This window comes from Felis catus, chromosome C1 (genome assembly GCF_018350175.1).
Source record: "Felis catus isolate Fca126 chromosome C1, F.catus_Fca126_mat1.0, whole genome shotgun sequence".
Classification (NCBI taxonomy): Eukaryota; Metazoa; Chordata; class Mammalia; order Carnivora; family Felidae; genus Felis; species Felis catus.
In genome coordinates, this window is record NC_058375.1 from 164,877,686 (window position 1) to 164,898,649 (window position 20,964).

At 40.2% G+C, this 20,964-nt stretch overlaps 1 pseudogene; it reads right to left on the reverse strand.

Moving 5' to 3' along the window:
- Window positions 1-4,473: 4,473 nt before the first annotated feature.
- LOC101093879 lies at window positions 4,474-18,967 on the reverse strand (annotated as a pseudogene).
- Window positions 18,968-20,964: the final 1,997 nt, after the last annotated feature.

A 20,964-nucleotide genomic window follows, 5' to 3' on the forward strand; every position in this document is an offset into this window, starting at 1 on the left:
ACTTCATTTTATATTTATTTCTAAAAATGGAAAGTTGAGCATCTTAGCTTGGAATCATTTTTTTAAACTTTTTTTAAATGTTTATTTATTTTTGAAAGAGAGAGGGTGGGGGGCAGAGAGGGAGACACAGAATCCGAGGCAGGCTTCAGGCTCTGAGCTGTCAGCACAGAGCCCGATGTGGGACTCGAACTCATGAGCTGTGAGACCATGACTTGAGCCAAAGTCAGACCCTTAATCGACTGAGCCACCCGGGCTTCCTTAGCTTGGAATCATTAAGTGCCAAGAAATTAGTCTAGTAAGGCGGCTTATAGAACTTGAAACAATTAAAATTTCTTACAAAGCTGAAAAACACACACACATACAACTTCTTAGTTAAGGTCATTCAGCCAAGCTCGTGTTAAATGAAAATTCCATTAAATTTTCTAAAACCTTTTTGCTGGGCAAGAGGTAAAAATAAATTTAGAAACCCATGAAGAAACTTAAAAGTCACTTAGACAGGCTTCCCTGGGAAAGGCCTTCAGCAGGTCTGTTTCTGTTACTGGAAGTCGAAACATCTAATGTCCATTTACTCTTGAGTCCTCTTTATTTCCCACCCAGAGCTCACAGTCTGCCTGTTTCTAATTCCTCTGTGCCAGCATATCTGTTAATGTCCCAAGCGGCTTCCTTTACAGCCGCGTGATCATCTGTGTATTATTAACTAACCGCAAATTAAAGTCATTACTTGGTGCTTAATTTTATGTAACATTTCTTTGTAATGTGTACAAAAGAAATTTGTTTTTACAGGAGTTTGGTAAATAGCATGTGCCATGATTAATTAGAGAATATAACGGGTCTGTTGGTCTGAAATTAAATTCAGTGTGACAATTTTCTTTGAAAATAATTTTTTAAATGACATTTCCAGGTATGTGAGCTTTTAAGAAAAAAAGGAAACACCCTGCATCGATGGGGCTTATGCCCAAACACAGCTCTATCTGTTGGACTTTCCCTGCTAAAGGACTCATTTTTATATTTCTCAAATCTAGAGACGCTCTAAGGAAGAACAACATTCAAATAGCTATTCTAAATCCTTTCCAGACCAAGATGGAGTACAAATGCACAAACTCATAAATAAGCAAATTCTTAAATACTCAGAGGTCAGTCATCATTCAGTGCAGTTCACTCCCCTCCAGCTCTGTGTTCTTCCTTGTCCAGTTCACTCCAGCTCTTGTGTTTCTTTCTTCTTCAGACACACCAAGTATATTCCTGCCTCAGGGCCTTTGCACTTGTTTCTTCTGCCTGACATCTCTCTGCCTGGGTCTTCATGTGGCTCAAATCTTAGACAGGGACTTCTCCAACCATCCAAGCTGAGGACATGCCCCAGTCCCTATCACATCACTGTGTTTAACGTTTTCTTCACAGAAAAAGTCACTCTCTGACATTATCTGACTTTTATTTGTTCATTGTCTTTCCTCTGTCTCCTCCTATAGAAGGTTAAGATCCTTGAGAGTGGAAACTTGTCTATGTTATCCTCCCTGTATCTTCAACACCTAGAACAATGCCAGGCACATTAGGTCAATGCTTAATACATCTTTGTGAAATGAATGGAAGAATTTCGTTGCTCTCGCAAACCCCTACAAACAGCCAGGCTCCTGATGGAGAAAAAGCATAATTGGCTTTAAAAGTTTTCTTGAAGAGGGGCACCTGGGTGGCTCAGTCACTTAAGTGTCCAACTCTTGACCTCGGCTCAGGTCATGCTCTCACTCTTTGTGAGATGAGCCCCATGTCAGGCTCTGTGCTGACAGTGGTTTGGGACTCCATCCCTCTTTCACTGCCCTTCCCCCACTCATGCACACACACAGCACACACACACACACACACACACACACACACTCTCTCTCTCTCTCTCTCTCTCTCTCTCTCTCAAAATAAATAAATAAACTTAAAAAAATAAAAAGATAAAAGTTTTCTTTTAAGAAACAGAAATTCAGTATTTGTTCACTAGTCATGAGCACAATGGAAAGAAATGAATAATTAAAATGTGAACAAATTAAAAGCTGGAAAGGACAGGAATAATGGTTTGCAACTAATTGCTTAGCTTGCACAAATACCAAGTACCAACCAAGAAGTGAAACTTCTGATCAGTTGACACCTTCTATCTTTATAAACCCAACAAACAGTTTGAACTGCTCCCATTAAAAGAATTGGCCAAGCCACTGTCTTTGCTGATAATAAACTAAAAGATCTGAAGATCTTTCAGTTTTCTTATATTTAAAGCAGAATTCTGAAGGTTGAGATGATGTTTCATGGTACAAAGATATGACGAATATGCTACCATAATGTAACAGAGTCCTGACCAAGAATAAAAACTAAAAAATGCAAATTTCCATGTTCAGTGTCATACTATATTTATGTGTTATACTTGAAATGCCCTGAAGTCTCTTTCCCAAGAATCATGTGTCTTTTTTAAATGTTTATTTGTTATTTTGAGAGAGAGAGAGAGAGAGAGCTGGGGAGGGACAGATAGAGAGGGAGAGAGAGAATCCCAAGCAGGCTGTGCACTGTCATCCCAGAGCCTGCTGTAGGCTTGATCCCACAAACTGTGAGATCATGACCTGAGCCAAAATCAAAAGTCAGATGCTTAACCAATGGAGCCACTCAGGTGCTCTCCCAAGACTCTTGTGCCTTTTAAAGCTCTTCTGCAACTCAACATTGAAGTTTTTATCAAACTAATAATAATAATAACAACAATAGTAATAGCCTAGCAGTATTAATAAGATTTTATTTCCCATTTCCCAGTTATGAGTAGGGTTTGGGAAGTGTTTATTTCTGGATTTTCTGAATGTGTTTACAGTGAACAGAACTAGGTGGCTCAGAGTGCAATGAGTTAGAATCTCTTTACGTTCTAATCCCATCTCTGCCATTGGATAACTGTAAACTTTGGTAAGATATTTAATTTCTCTGAGTTTCAGTTTTCTCCGCTGCAAAATGGGCCCGATATAACTCATGTGGATTAAATGTAAAGCACTTGTTTCCATAAATCAAATGTGTCAATCATTTTACTTCATTACTTTTAAGTTGTAATTTACAGTTATCTCCATGCTAGGTTGTAGAGTAATTCATCCAGATTCACTGTTGATTCAGTAATCGTATTGTGGTGGTATCGTTATTGGTGTTCTGAAACTATTATGTTTGCAGTGTGAGATAAAGCAGAAATGTATATATATATGGGTGTCATTGGGAACCAGGACTTTCAGTTTGGGTGAGAGCAGACACAAATGTAAGATCAGTGAGATTAAGTAAAAATCCTGCAAATAAATCTGAGGCAGCAATTTGGATTCAATCTGTGTTTTGCATTTAAAAAATACTCATTTTCTAGTTCTGTCCACTGGAAACATCTGTAAACAATGGCCAACCCAGTAGAATGAGCACCCCTGGAACCTTAATTGTGTCTCTAAATACTATTCCCCACCAAAAGGAACCAAGCCACTTGGAAAGATGGCTGATTCCAGGCCTGAGGCAGGAACCTTGTGAAAAGAGTCTGGAATATCTTGTCATATCAGATAAGTAGAAAGCTATGAAAAGCTACTGGGGTTCTATCCAGAGGGTTTGGGAATCAGCTTAAAGAGGACCCAACTGGCCAAAGATTTGAGCATCAGTATGCTGATAAACGCAATGGATTAAAACATATCAAGTATATTCAAATTTGTAAGTTCAGTGTGATACAAAAAAAGTTACATTCACCTTTAGAGGATACTAGGGAACCAATTCATTGTGCTAAAAAACAAAGCAAAACAAAACAAAACAAAACAAAACAAAACAAAACAAAACAAAAAACACCTAGTCTCATAGTAACCAGAGAGTCAAGGAGAATTTTCTCTTCATAGAACGTTTTCAGCCAATAAATGAATAAGGACCAATAGAATCAGGATATCACCATTTTGTGACCTCCTAATGAATTAGTGGATCTGAGCAATGACCAACAATGGCTGCTCAGATCACCAAAAAGAGACAATCAGATATGTACCTCCTAATTGAAGTACAAAACACTGCATATGAAATATTCTTGACAAAATAATTGAATCTGAATTTTATCAAGCCTCTAGATCTAATTGCCAATTTAGAGCTTACAATGACAGAATAACACAATAAATAGGGACACAGTCAACAAAATCCAAACTGTTGGAAACTCCAAGACAGCCAATTTCTTCAACAACAATAAAAACTGCAAGGGAGGGGCGCCTGGGTGGCGCAGTCGGTTAAGCGTCCGACTTCAGCCAGGTCACGATCTCGCGGTCCGTGAGTTCGAGCCCCGCATCAGGCCCTGGGCTGATGGCTCAGAGCCTGGAGCCTGTTTCCGATTCTGTGTCTCCCTCTCTCTCTGCCCCTCCCCCGTTCATGCTCTGTCTCTCTCTGTCCCAAAAATAAATAAACGTTGAAAAAAAAATAAAAAAAAAAACTGCAAGGGAAAAAAAAGAGAAGAGATGATAGGGAAATATATAAATTTTTGACATGCAAATGTATTTATTTGATCATATGTTAAAGGGCAGGAAAGAATCACATCCAGTTTTTAAAATAGTATCCCTGTAAACAGACTGAAATTCAGAGCGACTAGTTTTCTTTAGAAACTTCTAAAGATTGAACATAAGCAGTCTAGAAGCCTTTTCCTTCCCCTCCAGGCTCTTCCACACTGGGGATGAGGGGAAAGAGTTTGGTGACAGTTGATGCTAAATAAATAGCATATGGTGGAGCTTTCCAAACTCTTTCTGTCCCCTCTCATAGGCAACAGGGTGACTTGGCTTATTCTTTAACTAAAGTCATCAAGTAAGCAAGAAAATAGAGAGCAGTTTCCATTCCGATAATTTCCAGAAGTAGGAATGGATAAACTCAGAGCTTAACTGTTCAGTCCTTTCTTTTGCCACCCAGAGTGAAGAGCTCAGATACTTGGTCCATTGAGACATCAATCTAATGCTTTCAGTTCCTTTGATTACAATGTGTTGGAAAAGCCATCTCTGGAGAGGGAAGAAAAGTTCGTTTATTACAGTTATGGTGCTATACAAGGAAAATCAAAGCAGCAAACAGCAGGCAGTGTCCCTTTCCTCTTGAACTCCAATAATCAGCTTCAAACTCAACTGGGAGAGCAGATGGTGAGGTCAGAAAAATGAGGAAAACTTTATACAGATCTGTGGACCACTCCAGATCTTCTTGGATTCCCAACACCCTTAACTTTGTAATCTATCTTGATTACTTGAGGGATTGAAGCTTTCAGACGCCATTTTTTGACCAGTGCAGTAAACTGGCATATATAGATGATCCTTTTAAGGTATACTGTGTTCTTTTCTGATTGCGCCCTCCAGGGTTTAGATGCATAAATAGCCTCCCCTTTGATGGCTAATAAGTGAATATTGCAGCAAGAAGCCTTTCTTGGAAGATTGGAACGATCAGTCCACCTTTAGCTGGTTCATCATTGAGAAGATAGTTGCTTCCCAAACCTACTGTCTAAACCAGTGCTGAAATGGTTTCCAATTCACTTGTAATATAAAGACATGGCCCCGTCATGATGATAATTCCAGGATGCCTTGTGGATGGTGGTGCACATCTCCCATTTGTGATCTAGTAACCTTCCTGGCTTGAATTTGTCCTGACAGTTGTAGTAACATCCATGGTAACAGGAGCATTTCCAACCCCATGGATCATTTACCTTCATCCTTGACAGGACTATCATCAAAGAGCCAAGAAAGAAAATTTGTAGAGTTGCAATAAGTATTAGGGTATTCTCATTCTCCATCAGGCCAACAGATTAAAAATAAGGTCAAATAGCTCTGGCATCTTTTTCACACTGACAAAATGCTGTGTTCTGAAGCCATTTTTCTTACAAAATAGATAGAGGGGATGGAACCATTCTGAGAGTGAGTGAAAGACTCCACGGCTTATGTTCCTCTTCTGGACATCTGTTCCCAATTCATCAACTCAGCAGAATACGATGGGGATGGGGTTCCAGATCCTGGGAGCTCCAGCTGCAAGACACAGGACTTGGCCAGTTTGTGAAACCTTTGTGATGCTGCATGGTCAGGACTTCCTACTGGCCACATGGCTTGGACAAGTCAGCCCACTCATCAGGGTGGAAGAGGTGTGCGGGGAATGGTGGTCCCAAGTCCACGTGGCTACAGCTGGGCTGGTAGTTGTCTGTCCTGAGGAGCTGGTACTGGGGCTGCTGCTCCCCCATCTGGTGCCACCAGGACCACTTGTTGCTCCAGGCCAGCTTCGAGAACACACCCCCAGGGTACTAACTCCCCAAACTTTGCTTCGCAGAACAAATCCAGAGTCAAGATTCAGCCAGTTCAGGGCACAGCAGCGCAGCTGCACTGAGCTCCCAGTCAGTGCCCACCCGGCCCCATGACCTCCTCCCCGGAGCCCTGATACCTGTCAAAAAACTCAGAGAGACTTTTTTTTAATTTTCTCTTCTTTTTTCTTTCTTTTTTAATTTAAATTTTAGTTAGTTAACATACAGTGCAACATTGGTTTCAGAAGTAGAATTCAGTGATTTGTCACTTACATGCAACGCCCAGTGCTCATCATTAACAAGTGTCCTCCTTAATGCCCTTCAACTATCTAGCCCATCCCCCCACCGGCCTCCCCTCCAGAAACCTTCACTTTGTTTTCTATCATTAAGAGTCCCTTGTGGTTTGTTCCCTCTCATCTCTCCCCATCTTCCTATATGTTCATCTGTTTTGTTTCTTAAATTCCACGGAAGAGTGAAGTTATAGGGTATTTGTCTTTCTGTGACCAACTTATTTCGCTTAGCATAATGCACTCTAGCACCATCCACATCATTGTAAATGGCAAGATTTTGTTCTTTTTGATGGCTGAGTAATATTCCACTCTGTGTGTGTGTGTGTGTGTGTGTGTGTGTGTGTGTGTGTCTCGCAATTTGTTTATCTCTTAATTAGTCATTGGACATTTGGGTTCTCTCCATAGTTGGGCTATTATTGACAATGTTGCTATAAACATTGGGGTACCTGTACCCCTATGAATCTCTACTTTTGCATCCTTTGGGTAAATAGTAACAGTGCAATTACTGGATTTCAGGCTGTTCTATTTTTAGTTTTTTGAGGAACCTTCATACTGTTCTCCAGAGTGGGTGCACCAGTTTGCATTCCCACCAGCAGTACAAGAGGGTAAAATAAAAAAATTTTGTAAGAGCAAGACAGAGAGTACACACGAGTTGGGGAGGGAGGGGGAGAATTTTAAGCAGGTTGCACATGCAGCACAAAACCTTACACAGGGCTCAATCTTCTGACCAAAATCAAGAGTCAGATGCTTAAGCAACTGAGCCACCCAGGCTCAATTGCAGCCCTCAATTAGGAGATACTTAATTCAACAATCCTAATGAATGGACCCTGTGTGGAACCTGACCCAAGCAAAACAAATGCTTTGTTATGTTGTTTTGTTTGAAGGAAAACAGGACCAGTATAGTGTTCATAGAAGGAAATCCAGAAGAACCGGGAGCCTTGAGGAAGAGAGGTTGGGAGTGAAGGCCAAGGAGGCGACCATGGGACCTCCTCTCTGCCATACCCACCTCAACCTCATTTAGATCTTGTCTCCAATTAGCCCCTCAATGAAATGTTTTGGTTTAAGTAGAATCTTAGAATAGGGATCCAGAAAAAGATCAGCTCTATTAAGCCATGCCCTCCAACTCAACTAGAGATAAAACAAGAGAGAAAGGAGACATATCTCCAAATTCAATTCGATCTTCAGTTATGCTTTATAGAGAACTTATGTCATTCACAAAAGAGATGTAGCTTCCCCAGGGGAGACAGCAGGTGCACGTTTTCTCTCAAGGTTATTTAATTGCTGTCAGGAAGACATATGATTAACAAAACCAAATGCTGGAAATATGAAGTAGAGACAATTTTAAAGTTGTTTATATAGTTGATTACAGTATATCATACAATGTGTTTATATGCCATAAACCTGCCTATCACAAACTGTTTCCACACCTGTGCATCTGCACTCAACAACCTACTGCTTCACTGTGCATTAATTCCCAGCTGAGAGAATGGCCAGCACCCAGGAGAACACAGTTTTCCTTCATGGCCTCTCAGGCACCTTCTGCACACCAGCTTCACACCGGGGAAGCTGAGGCCTGAGGCCTGGTGACCGCCAGCGTCCTCGACTGTGGTGAGAGGCCTCTGACCTCCACAAAATGACAGGCCTTTGGGGTTCCTCACTGTCCTTTAAGATATTGCTGTTCAAAACGAGGCCTGCTATTGTAATCTTGGTTACTGTTCAGAGATGAGACAAACACAGCATCGAGAGGAAGCATTTCAAATGTGGAGAGACATTTGGCAGGAGGAGGTTACGTCTGTTGAATCTAATAAAAAATGGGACTTGAATTTTGTGTATATTGGTTTTATATTCCATTTTAACTTATTTTTATTGCACCTTAAAAAATATCAGGCTGTGGCAGATTGGAAATTTAAAAACAACAACAACAACAACAACAACACTTACCTTTCACCATACATAATTTGAGAAACACTGCCTTAGAGTGATGGCCCCCATGCACGCTACATCCCAAAGCTTCCCTGTGACACTCTGACAGTTCCCAAGAGGTAGCCAATGGCAAAAATGTGGACCTAGAAAGATGGTTTTCTGAAGGGTCAAAGGGCCACTCATAGATGAGAAGCAAAAGTCAAATCTGCACATGGGTTAGGTCCACACCAGGGGTTGGTAGATCTCATGAAACCAGTCCAACTGACCCCTGGTCGCAGGATAACACTTAGCCTTTCCAAGAGTAAGAGTGTAGTAATGGTAGCAATAGAAGCAGCAGTGGCCAAGACTTACATAGGACTTAACCATGATGCCGCTACCATCCTAAATACCTTACATATACCAAATGACGAGTGGTGCCTCTCTTTGGAGTGACGTATATGCATGTCAACACGCATACACTGGGAAGCATAGCGTCACGTCTGTTTACAGTGATTCCTTACACAGCCCTGAAAATTTGCTAATGACTGACCCGTTATTTGAATATGTTAAGACATCATGACAAATATACTAGAGACACTAATCAAAGAATAGAACAATAATATCCAGTAACAACTCCAATAAATAGGAAGTTTGTGTTCAGATATTCATCATAGAGCTCAGCTGGAAAAAAATGTTAATGCAGAAATAGCATCCAATCTTGGAAAGTGGGGGGATAGTTTGAGCTATGTTTTCACTTTTTTGTTGCTGCACTTGGAAATTCTCAGGCAGGAAACAGAGATTCAAAAAATACACGTAAGAGGCAAAGACAACAACACAGCAAAACTTGCTTCCCAGCACAGAGACATTATCTAGTACCCAGTCTTTCATTTACTAGTTCTCCCCACCCACCCAGAAAGGTTATGAGACTGAGGCACAGTTCAGATATTTCTGTACTCTTTGCCCCAATGTTGAAGTTTAATAAATGTTCACATTTTATGAAGCCCATATTTCACAAGCAGAATCTATCTGCCCTTTGAGAATGAGCCTTCTTTGCCTCTTACATCTGCCCTCTCCTGGAATCTCTGCTACATCCAGGGCTACCCCACTGCTGTGGGCAGCGAGATTCCCTGCTTGGGTTTGGAGTGGTCAGAATATGTTCATCACACACAGGTTTTCAGTCCATCTTTGTAGGGAGGGATCAAGGAGTTCACCCTGGTGAAACATAAGTAGAGGAAAAATTAGCTCCTCCCTCATGTTTCCATGGCCCTTATCCCTCCTTGGGTTCTCGGCATGAGCTGAGGCTTGACTTTGTGGGGTTAATGGATGTTCCCAAACCAACATGAACATACATGGAGATGTTTTCTCCCAACTGACTAAAATCTCTCCTTCTTCCCACCAATTTAAAACCTAGTGGTTTTAATGGTAATGGTGGGAAAATGGTAATGCTAAAGCCCAATCAATTAATATTCATTGGAATCCCATAACATTCCAAAGCCATGATTCCTGCCCCTAATGAACCATGAATCTCAAGAGATTCTTCTCCACATTAACTCTCTGTGCCCTTCAAGATGAGGTCATGGGTGTAGGCATCCTCCTGAAGATAGAGAAGAGAAAGAGAGAGCCTCCCAGGCAACTGGGTGAAAGACACAAGGTGAATTAGTGAAAAGACAAGAAGAGAAGGATATCTGTTACTTAGTGGGGATGTTTCCAGGACAAAAAGTCCCAATGTATTTTTTTTTCTGTTATTTCTTATGTCTCTGTAGTAATAAGAAGTAGGATGATTCCATATAAAGTGCCTTCAAAAACTTGTTGGGGTGTCTGGCTGGGTCAGTCACTGGAATGTGCAACTTTTAATCTCGGGTCATGAGTTCAAGCCCCACACTGAGTGTAAAGATTACTTAAGATTACTTGTCATTTTTACCTTCCCAACAAGAGATGACAAGGATATTAATATCTCCATTTTAAAGATAAGGACACCAAAACTCAGGAAGACTAAGTCTTTGTTCCCACAGTCATACATACTGGAGCAGAGCCAGCACCTTAATCGAAGTTCTGCTCAGTATTCTTTTGGGTGCCTGGTTGGCTCAATCTGTAGAACATGTGACTTTTGATCTTAGGGTCATGTGTTCAAGCCCCGTGTTGGGTGTGGAGCTTACTTTAAAAAAATAAAATGAAATAATAAATAAACTCTTAAGCTCAGTGCTCTTTTACCATCATAGCTGCGCTTATGATCTTTCCCTGGATTTAATATATCCAAAACTGAATTCTTTATTATTCCTATAAATGTTTCTTCTCTCAACTTCTGTATAAGTCTGGGAGTTATCTTTGATACTTCATTCTCTCTCACTTTCCCAAACCCAACCCATCACCAACTTTTGGCAATTTTACCTCCAAACCCCCCTCTTGCTACTTCTAGCTACACTGCATGGGTCAAGCACTCTGGTCACTTATTTGTTAAATGCATGTCAAAGTGGAATGAGTCCAATTAAGAATGTCACCAGGAAGACAAAGTAGTTGGGAGATGAGCTGGATTTCCATTTATTTATTTATTTATTTATTTATTTATTTATTTATAAGACACAAGTGAGGGAGGGGCAGATAGAGAGAGGAGAGAGAGAGAATCCCACGAGGAGCAGAGAAAGAGAGGGAGAGAGAGAGAAGCAGGGTTCGACCTCACCCAAAGTGGGGCTCCACCTCAACCGACACGGGGCTCGAACTCATGAACTGTTAGATCATGACCTGTGCCAAAGTCAGATGCTTAACTGACTGAGTCACCCAGGTGTCCCTGGATTTCCTTTTAAAAATAAGATTTTTTAGAAGTTTCTTCAAAAGAAAATAAGGAAAAATTAAGCTTGAGGGTCACCATATTTCACTTGGTTATATTGGGAAGGATAAGTTGTAGCCATGGTAGTCTGAAATTTGTGTTTTAACTTCTCTGAGTGCAACTGAGATCTTTTCTGGAACAGGACAGTTTCAACCAAATGCATTGTGGTTTAATAACAAAAACAAGTAATGCTTTAGATGATCTACTTAATCACACTCAAAGCTGGGAAAAAATATTCCTACAATTTTATGGATTGATGTGTATTTATTTTTGAGAGAGAGACAGACAGATTGCAAGCCGGAGAGAGGCAGAGAGAGAGGGAGACAGAATCCGAAGCAGGCTCCAGGCTCTGAGCTGTCAGCACAGAGCCCGATGCGGGGCTTGAACTCAGGAACTGTGAGACCATGACCTGAGCTGAAGCTGGATGCTTAACTGTCTGAGCCACCCAGGTGCTCCTATAATTTTATGGATTGAAAACTGAGGTACAGAGAGGCAAAGTGACTTGCCCAGGGTTACACACCAACTAAGACTAGAATCCAGAATACCCACACCTACATAGGTGTTTTTCCCGTCAGCTCTGTTAACCTCTTGGATGCATTCTGTTCTCATATTTTAATGCTACGTCAATTCAAACAATAAAAGGACAGTAAAAGGAATGTGAAGGGCATTCACAGGTTTAAGCTGAAGTCTGTGGCACAAACAACATGGCCCAGAGACCGAAGTTCTTCTATTGTTGTTCTAGAGACAGTGTGTGTGCTCCAGAAAATCAAAAGCAAAGACCTTAGTAAGAAATTGTCTTAAAGGACAAGAGTGTTAAAAATAACTATAGCTACAATAATTTGGCAATGAATACACAATATTAAAAGAGGTAAGTTGCGATATCAGAAACATAAAAGGAAGGAGTAAAAGGGTAGTTTTTGTATGTAATCCAAATTTGGTTGTCAATATAAAATAGACCGTTACATCTACAAGATGTTTTATGTAAGCCTCAAGATAACCAGAAAGCAAAAACCTCCAGTACATTCACAAAAGATAAAGAGAAGGGAATCAAAGCAGTCCACTGTGGAAAGCCATCAGTTCACAAGGAAAGGCAGCAAGAGGGGTAGAAAGGAACAGTGGGACTACAAAGCAGCCAGAAAACAATAAGATAGCAATAGTAAGTCCTTACCTATCAGTAAGTACTCTAACATAAATGGATTAAATTTTCCAATCAAAAGGCATAGAGTTTCTGGGTGGATTAAAAAAAAAAAAAAAACACCAAACTATATGCTGCCTGTAAGAGACAAAGTTCATATTACCCAGAGCCATCTATAAATCCAATGCAAACCCTATCAAAATTCTATTGGCATTTTTCAAGAAATAAAAAAATCCTAAAGTTCATGTGGAACCATAAAAGATCCTGAATAGCCAAAGTAATGTTGAGAATGAAGAACAAAGCTGAAGGCATCACCCTTCCTGATTTCAAACAAGATTACAAAACTATAGGAATCAAAACAGTATGGTGCTTGCATGAAAACAGACACATAGACCAATGGAATAGAATAGAGAGTCAGAAATAACCCCTTGCATGTAAAGTTGACTAATATTTGACAAGGGAGCCAACAATACTCAATACAGAAAGATAGTCTCTTTAATAAGTGGTGCTGAGAAAACTAAGATAATCACATGCAACAGAATGAAATTGGGCCCCTATCTTATACCATACACAAAGATTAACTCAAAATGAGTTAAGGACTTAAACAGAAGAATGGAAACCATAAAATTCCTAGAGGAAAGCATGGGGGAAATCTCCTTGACACTGGTCGTGGCAATAATTTTTTGGATATGACACCAAAAGTATAAGCAACAAATGCAAAAATTAATAGTGGGACTCATTAAACTAAAAAGTTTCTGCACAGAAAGAGAAACAACCAACAAAATAAGAAGGCAACCTATGAAATGGGAGAAAATATTTGCAAATCATATATCTGGTAAGTGATTAAAATCCAAAATACATAAAGAGCTCATGCAATTCAATAGCAAAACAAAACAAAACAAAAATCCAATTTCAAATGGGCAAAGGAACTGAATAGATATTTTCCAAAGAAGATATACAAATAGCCAACAGGTACAGGAAAAGACGCTCAATAGCACTAATCATCAGGAAAATACAAATCAAAACTACAAGGAGCTATCACCTCTCACCTTTAGGTGGCAGTCATCAAAAAGACAAGAAATAACAAGTGTTGGTGAGAATGTGGAAAAAAGGGAACCTCTGTGCACTGTTGGTGGGAATGTAAATGAATACAGCCACTATGGAAAACAATATAGAGGTTTCTTACAAAATTAAAAATAGAACTGCATATGATCAGCAATCCCCCTTCAGGGTATATGTTCAAAGGAAATGAAAATAGGGTCTCGAAGAGATACCTGCACTCCCATGTTCACTGCAGCGTTATTCACTATAGCCAACTCATGGAAACACTCCAAGTGTCCATCAAAGGATGAATGGATAAAGATGCGGTATATGTATATACTGTATACAATGGAATACCATTCAGCTAAGAGAAAGAAGGAAATCCTGCCTTTGCAAAAAACATGGATGCACCTTGAAGGCATTCTGCTCAGTGAGATACATCAAACAGAGAAAGACAAATCCTGCATGGTATCCCTCAAATGCAGAATCTTAAACAAAACAAAACAAAACAAAAACAAAAACAAAAACAAAACAAAAACAAAACAAAGTCAAACTTACAGACACAGGGAGTAGAATGGTAGTTACCAGGGGCTGGTGCATGGGGAATGGAAAGATGTTGGTCAAAGGGTACACATTTGCAGTTATAAGATGACTAAGCTTGGACGGATCTAATGTTCAGCCTGGTGATTATAGTTAACCACACCGTATTATATACCTGAAGGCTACTTAGAGAGTAGACCTGACGGGCTGTTGCCACAAAAAAAGAAATGGCAATCGCGTGAAGTGATAGAGGTGTTCACTGATGCCACGATGGTAGTGATTTCCCAGTGTAAATATCTCAAACAAATATGTCATACGCCCTTAAACCTATACAACGTTATATATCAATTATATCTCAATAAATCTGGGGAAAAAGATCTTTCCTTTATTGGTAAAATGACAATTGTACAGGGAAAAACTCACAATGACATATTTCCATAACACTCTCTTACACACTGGTTCTTTTTGCACCGGATGTAAATGCTTCTTCAACTGACTGTTAATGTTACCGATCTCCTCTCTTCAAAATCTTTTCAAAATATGGTCCTTCTTGGAATCAGAAGCCATATATTCTAAAGAAACTCAAGAAGGAATCTAAAGGAATTTTTCCAATTTACTGTTCTATATAGGTTGAGTTGGGTCACTACAAAATAAAATCTTTTTTGGTCAGCTCTGGGTAACCTAGGCAAAGTATTTCTTTTCTCCCCACATGTATGTTGTTGAAAAACCTGCCATAAGCTTCCCCAAAGCTGGGTCTTAATGCTAAAGTACACTTGTAGAACTGCAAAGATAATAAGAAAAAAAAATCTGTCAGTGATGTAGACGAAAATGAATGTTAGAGCCATTCCCATGCAGCAGAGAAAGACTCCAATGTTTACATAATCCCAGCGTGCATGTGTGGCTTCTTCTACATTTCCCTGCTAAAACTCATCTGGCTTTGCTCAAGATCTCAAATGCAGTGAATGTGAGGCAGCACCTAATATTTATTCATGCCATTGTCAAGAGCATCTTTGCAGTTCTTGCCAAGGTCTGCCGTTGAATATGTTTATCCAGCTGCGTGGCAAAAGCATAATACACAGTCATCATTTTACTCAGTCACCTACTCAATAGTTTCTTCTATGATTAAATTAACTCATAAATATTACACTTTTAATGCCAGAAAGCCATGGTTCATCCGGCCGGTTGAATACTTGTTTGTCCATTTTCTAATATTGCTGGGCACCCATTTATTTCATTATGGAGTCTGAAACAGTGAATATCATTGCAATTACTTAATATGCACAATAAACAGAGCAGGATGCTTCCATGCGCTCCTTTGCTAGGTAGTGCAAAGCCACTGGAAGAAATTTTGTAAAAAGCACCAAGGACCTGTGGGAGCTGTGTTGGAAATGGTTTTGGTGTGTATGAGCAAATGTGCTCTGACTGCTTAACACAAAGGACAGAAATGTTGGTTCTGTTTGCAACTGGCACCATCTCTTGCTCGACCAAGGAGGGTCTCAAATAAACACACACACCTGGCCTTGCCCACGCTCGATTCATTACCGGACTGTGCTCATGAGCCCTGCAGGCACTTGCCACGTACTGTGACATTTTGAGACTTCTTTCTCTAACATCCACCTGAACTTCTTTCTCGGAACTTCTTTCTCTAATATCCACATGCGGTCTGGCTGTTTAAAGCAGCCTACAGAAGGTCTCACACACTCATCTTCATATTAGTCAAGGGATTACAGCTTAAGGGCAAAAGTCTGCCTTTGCCCTCCAATGCCAGCCCTGGTGTCAGCAACACAATATGCATCTGCAAAGATACGTGGCCCTGGAGGCAAGAGCCACATGCTGCAGGACCCTTCTCAAATCACCTCCTGAATGAAATATTTATAGCTGGCACTGCAGGGCAGTTAGCTTTTCCAGAATTATATCCAAATTTGCACTATCATTCTGGGAATAGCCTTGGTTAGCAATTGCTCATAATGTCAACGCTTTTGGAAACTTTTTACAGTCATTTTATTGTTTTTATTTCAAAAATAAAACTTAAAAGAGCTTGAAAAGTAGGTTTTTAGATGATCACGCAATGGCCTGATTTCAAGGGTTTCAGTTCTGTGCATTTTACTTTATGTGCACCTACTGAAATTAACCAAAATTAATCCATATTTGAACAAAGACTGTGGATACAAATGAGCCCTAACTTCCGAGACTACTCGGTGCAGAGCACTAGCTGAAGCGTTTGGAATGCATTGGCCCTGGGAGGCGAAGTTATAGCAAACAACATATGGGCTTTAAAACTGGAACTATCCAAGACAGAACAAGAAAGCTATTTTCACTTTCTTGTTCCTTTTTTCCCCCCTCCAGAAGATGAATGATTTCTAATCACATTTTATTTTCATCTTTAGAGCTGGATCCCAGAAGAGCCAGGTCGGTTTGAAACTGCTGGTGAGTGTGCAGCCCAGTCCAATGATTACCTAATGCGTTTGTGTCATCTGCTTTTCCTTGTTGTGTGAAAACACACTAAGGAAATGTGTAAGTCCACTGAATTGTTCCCAACTCTTTTATTCACCTTGCAGCATGCTAGTTCCTTCCCTTGGCACTGATATCATTATGCATTTGTCAAAGATAGACTGTCATTTTAGGGCCTCTATTATGTGCAAGAATTGGCAGCAAATTTTGCCACTGGGACTTGCTTATATCCTCTGTATGTTATTGTACTTCTTTGGCATTCAGTAAATTCCGTACACCCACTTCTTTGATGTTCATTCCAGCCCCTAAATGTGGAAACAATGACTGAAATTTTGGATCAAAGCATCCGTTGATGGCAGGCACACAGCTCTCTGCTCGTTCCCTAAAACATAGAGTACCCCCAACCCTCATACACGATCTAGACCGATGGTCCTCCAAGAACAGCTCTGGCTGCTGCAGTGCAAAGGCAGAAGAGGAAGTTAGAGACAACTCCAAGGTTTTAAGAAAAAGAAAGAGATGAAACAAGATGGCAAAATTGAAGTTCATGATCATTTCTAACCACAGAGAAAGCTAAGGACTGTTCCAATTGGTTCATCTGTCGCCCCCACCCCCCTCAGCCCTGCCCCCGTGGGTCTAGCCTAGTCTAGCACTTCTCCTGAGCCAGGCTTTTTTTCAGGTTTGGAAAAGTCTCTAGATCTAATTTCTGTATAACGTCAGCTACACTAGATGGCTCAGATTTTTTAAAACAACTTTTTAAAAGAAGAATTAAAGGGCCCATGAATTAAGGAATTATAAAAGTAATTGACAAAAAAAAAAAACAAAAACCCCAGAACACCAAAATTTTAGTGAGTTACTTTTGCAAACTAGAATTCGCTGTCTGGAACACATTTCCAATGTTTGCTTTTGCTTTACTCCTGGGATGCCAGTGTAAATAATTACTTCATTCAATTTATTTCACAGGTCAACTTTGACTCATAAAAGCATTAAAGCAGGTAACCCCCTAGGGATGTTGGGAAGACAGATGAGCAAATAGATATGAAACTGTTATAAGCTCTTTGAGGGGGAAAAAAAAAGACACTTTATAAATCCAGGGTATTTTATGGTTATGTTTTCACTTCACTCCATTTGGTATCCAGAATGTGTTAGTTATAATTAATATACAATGTTGGGAACTATTATAAAAGTACCATATTCCTTTTAAGTATAGTGAAGAAGATAATTGTGTTTGGGGAATTTCATCCTGTATAAATTAGAAGAATTCCCAGGAGAGTGCCATAATTGAGAATTGGGCTGACTGCACTGAATGGAGAAGAGAGTTGTCTTAGCATGGTAGCATGTGCTCAATCAAACCGTAGAGTGCCAAGGAGGTAACATAACAGCCCTTAAAATATCCGTTTCAGATTGCCTAAGTGGAAAGTTTTTACAGCCAGACGTATGCAACAGTGACATCCAGCGGTTGCAGAGATAATTACAAGTGTGTCTCATTTTAGAATATAAAATGTTTCATATTATAATCAAAGGTTTTGTATTGTCAAATGTTGTTACAGTCTTTTTCTGGTCACACTGTAAGTCCATAATGCAGGCTAGATTTCCAGTGAAGCTAAATTTACTGTTTATTTACTAAGTAGTTTCCAAAGTCGGTTGTTTCATTATTATTTTGTTGCTTTTTTAATTTTACTAAAATTATAGCAGGTCTACTCTCCAAGCCTCTCTCTGACCCTCCTAAACACACTTAAATATTTTTTCAAGGATAAATGAGACTTTGCGTATTCTGCACACCCAGCAAAAATGGACGCTGTGCTTGACTCCATTGTTAAACACTCCAGGGAAGGCATGTGTGACCCTGAATAATTTCATTGTTGTAGAATTGCTCTAAGAAATTCATTACGATTTTTCCAAGTCATTGAAGAAGAGAAAGAAGGAGAAGAAAGAGGAGAAAAGGAAAGGAAAATAAAGGAGAGAAGGGGAAAAGGAAGGGAGGAAGGAAGGAAGAAAGGAAGGACGGAAGGAAGGAAGGGCAGGATGGAGGGAGGGAGGGAAGGAGGGAAGACGGAGAGAAGCAAGAAGAATGAAGAGAAAGGAAGGAAGACAAAGAAGAAAGAGAGGAAGGAAGAAGAGGGAAGAAAGAACAGGACTACCCTTTGATCTTTAATAAGTTTTGGTAATGGGTGCATTAATGTGATAAAATATCTAAAGAGGGAATTCAAAGAGCTGTTAGCCTCAAAATTTTTTTCATTTTAAATTGCATTCTTTCAATTGGCAGGCAGCTAAGACTATTAGTAATAATAATAATAATAATAATAATAATTTTCATTTAAAAATATCCCAGAAGAGCCACTGCTGCTTAGAAGTACCTAGAACAATGCCGCTTATGAAGCACCCCCTCTGCCATACTGGGCAAGAACTCGACAGAAGCCTGTTAGGTCACCTCAGCCTGTACATTATTTACATCCACAGCAATGCTGAGCACATCAGGTGACTGCTTACCAACTTGCCAGGCGGCACTCCTTCAGAGAAACCGTCATCTTGTGGCAAGCTGTTTCTCCATCTTAGACTCCCTTATGTTGGGGTTTTTCTCTTCAACTGCCTGCCTCTTTAAAGTCAAGATGGGAAGAACTTGAAAGTGCCCTCTTTCACTTCTTCCTTGTTAGAGGAAGGGGAAAAAAATCAAACAAAACAGACAAAATATCTACCCAACTCCAGCGAAAAAAAATCAAGACATAACTCCATAAAACGTGCCAATTGCCCTTTAGCTAATACACTCCCATTGTTTGGTGGAACATCATAGAAACTGTTGCATCGAAGGAGCCTGTGTGCATGAAACCCGTGATTTGCACGCAGCAAAGAGCGCTAGGACAAAGACATGGGGATGGTCTCTGCAAGGAAAGTCTGGGAAATGATTCCCATTTGTGTCAGAGAGAGTTAGGGGAGATGTGCATTGAAACAGAGCAGGTAAATCTACAGCCTTAAGCCAGGTTTGTTTGCTTTTCCAAGGCCTTTGAACTGCATGCTGGCCTATCCAGATTCTGAAGAGAAAGAATGCCGTGCTCCCACCACTACTCTCCCAGTATCTTCACCTGGAGATTCCTCTGCCCTGTTGCTTCTCCCAGAAACTTTCACAGCAGGGCTTCGTGGCGGACATAGGGAGAATTAGCGTGCCCAGGTCTCACCTCCCCTTGGAGTTCTGCGAGAAACTGGTGGGGCTGGCTCTTATTTTGTGCTCCCAGGAAGCCCAGTTCGATGGTTTCTACAGTGAAGTCCGGGGTCCCTCCAGAGCGAAGGTAGAACTTTCCCTTAACATGCCCGGGCTTCCTGCACCAAGGTTGCTTCAGCCACCGCATTACCAGCTCTTGCCAGTCCGAGGAGCAAGAGGCTGGCATGAGGAGTCCGTTCCCTTCTTTTCTCCCTAAAGAAAAAAAACCCGTCCTGCAAAGCTTTCTCCAGGACAAAAAAAAAAAAAAAAAAAAAAAAAAAAAAGCAGTTACATAGTTATATGACATGCATACCCTTTCCTTGCTTACAGCTTTGGGTATAGTTTTACTGCAGTATATAATCTAATAATCCATTTAATTTCTTTAGAGAGATGTCTTATATATATACAGGTGGCATTTGGGTGGAATCACATGCCATAAACCTGTCTGCTCCTATCCGGGTTGAGAATACAGAAAAGGATCTGTTTTACAGACATTCCAGAATTTTTACATGGTCAATTGGCTGGTCTTGTATTCTGGAACATATCAGAGCGTCTGCAGGAAAATATATATATAAATTCTATAAAATGGTGGCAGGATTTCTGATTTACTGATAGTGCTGGTTTGAATTTTCACAAAAATATTTAGCCATAGGACAATGTATTAGGCGTATTCTTAAAGGTAAATAACTGCAGCCAATAAAAGTTCGGCCTATAAAGGGTCCCATCTTCTACTAGTTTTCTGCACCGAGAATTACTACCAGTATAATCATGGCTCCCTGCACACTAATATTTCCTCTGATACAGTATGATCAATGTTGTGGAAAAACATTTATTATATTTCTTCTAGCTACTTAAAGGCATTACTGAATTATGGGCATCGCAAAACGAATCCACTGTGCATTTTTTCTTTATGTGACGTTTTTACAATCTTCATTTTCTGCTTTGCAGCCACTGAGCTATAGAGATCCACACTTTGTCCCTCTTACAACTGCCACTGGGGCCACCCTCTCCTTTCTGCTTTATTACATCTGAAATGCACTTCATATGATAACATTCCTTTTCATTCTGTGCCAGACTCTTATGTGAAAGGAAGAAGTGATGAAAGAAATTAAACAATCGGTGTTGTTAATGATAGTTCTTAATCTCCTTACCTAACAAAGGTTGTGAAGTTTAGACTGAGAGGACAAGGGGAGGAGATGGTATTTTACGGAATCATTCCCGAAGAGCTGATAGACTCGGGATGGGTGTGGGTTTTGCAGTTTTGACATTTAACAATTTTATTAACATCTTTGCTTCTTAATCCATGGGCTCTGCAGCTGGGAGAGAGTG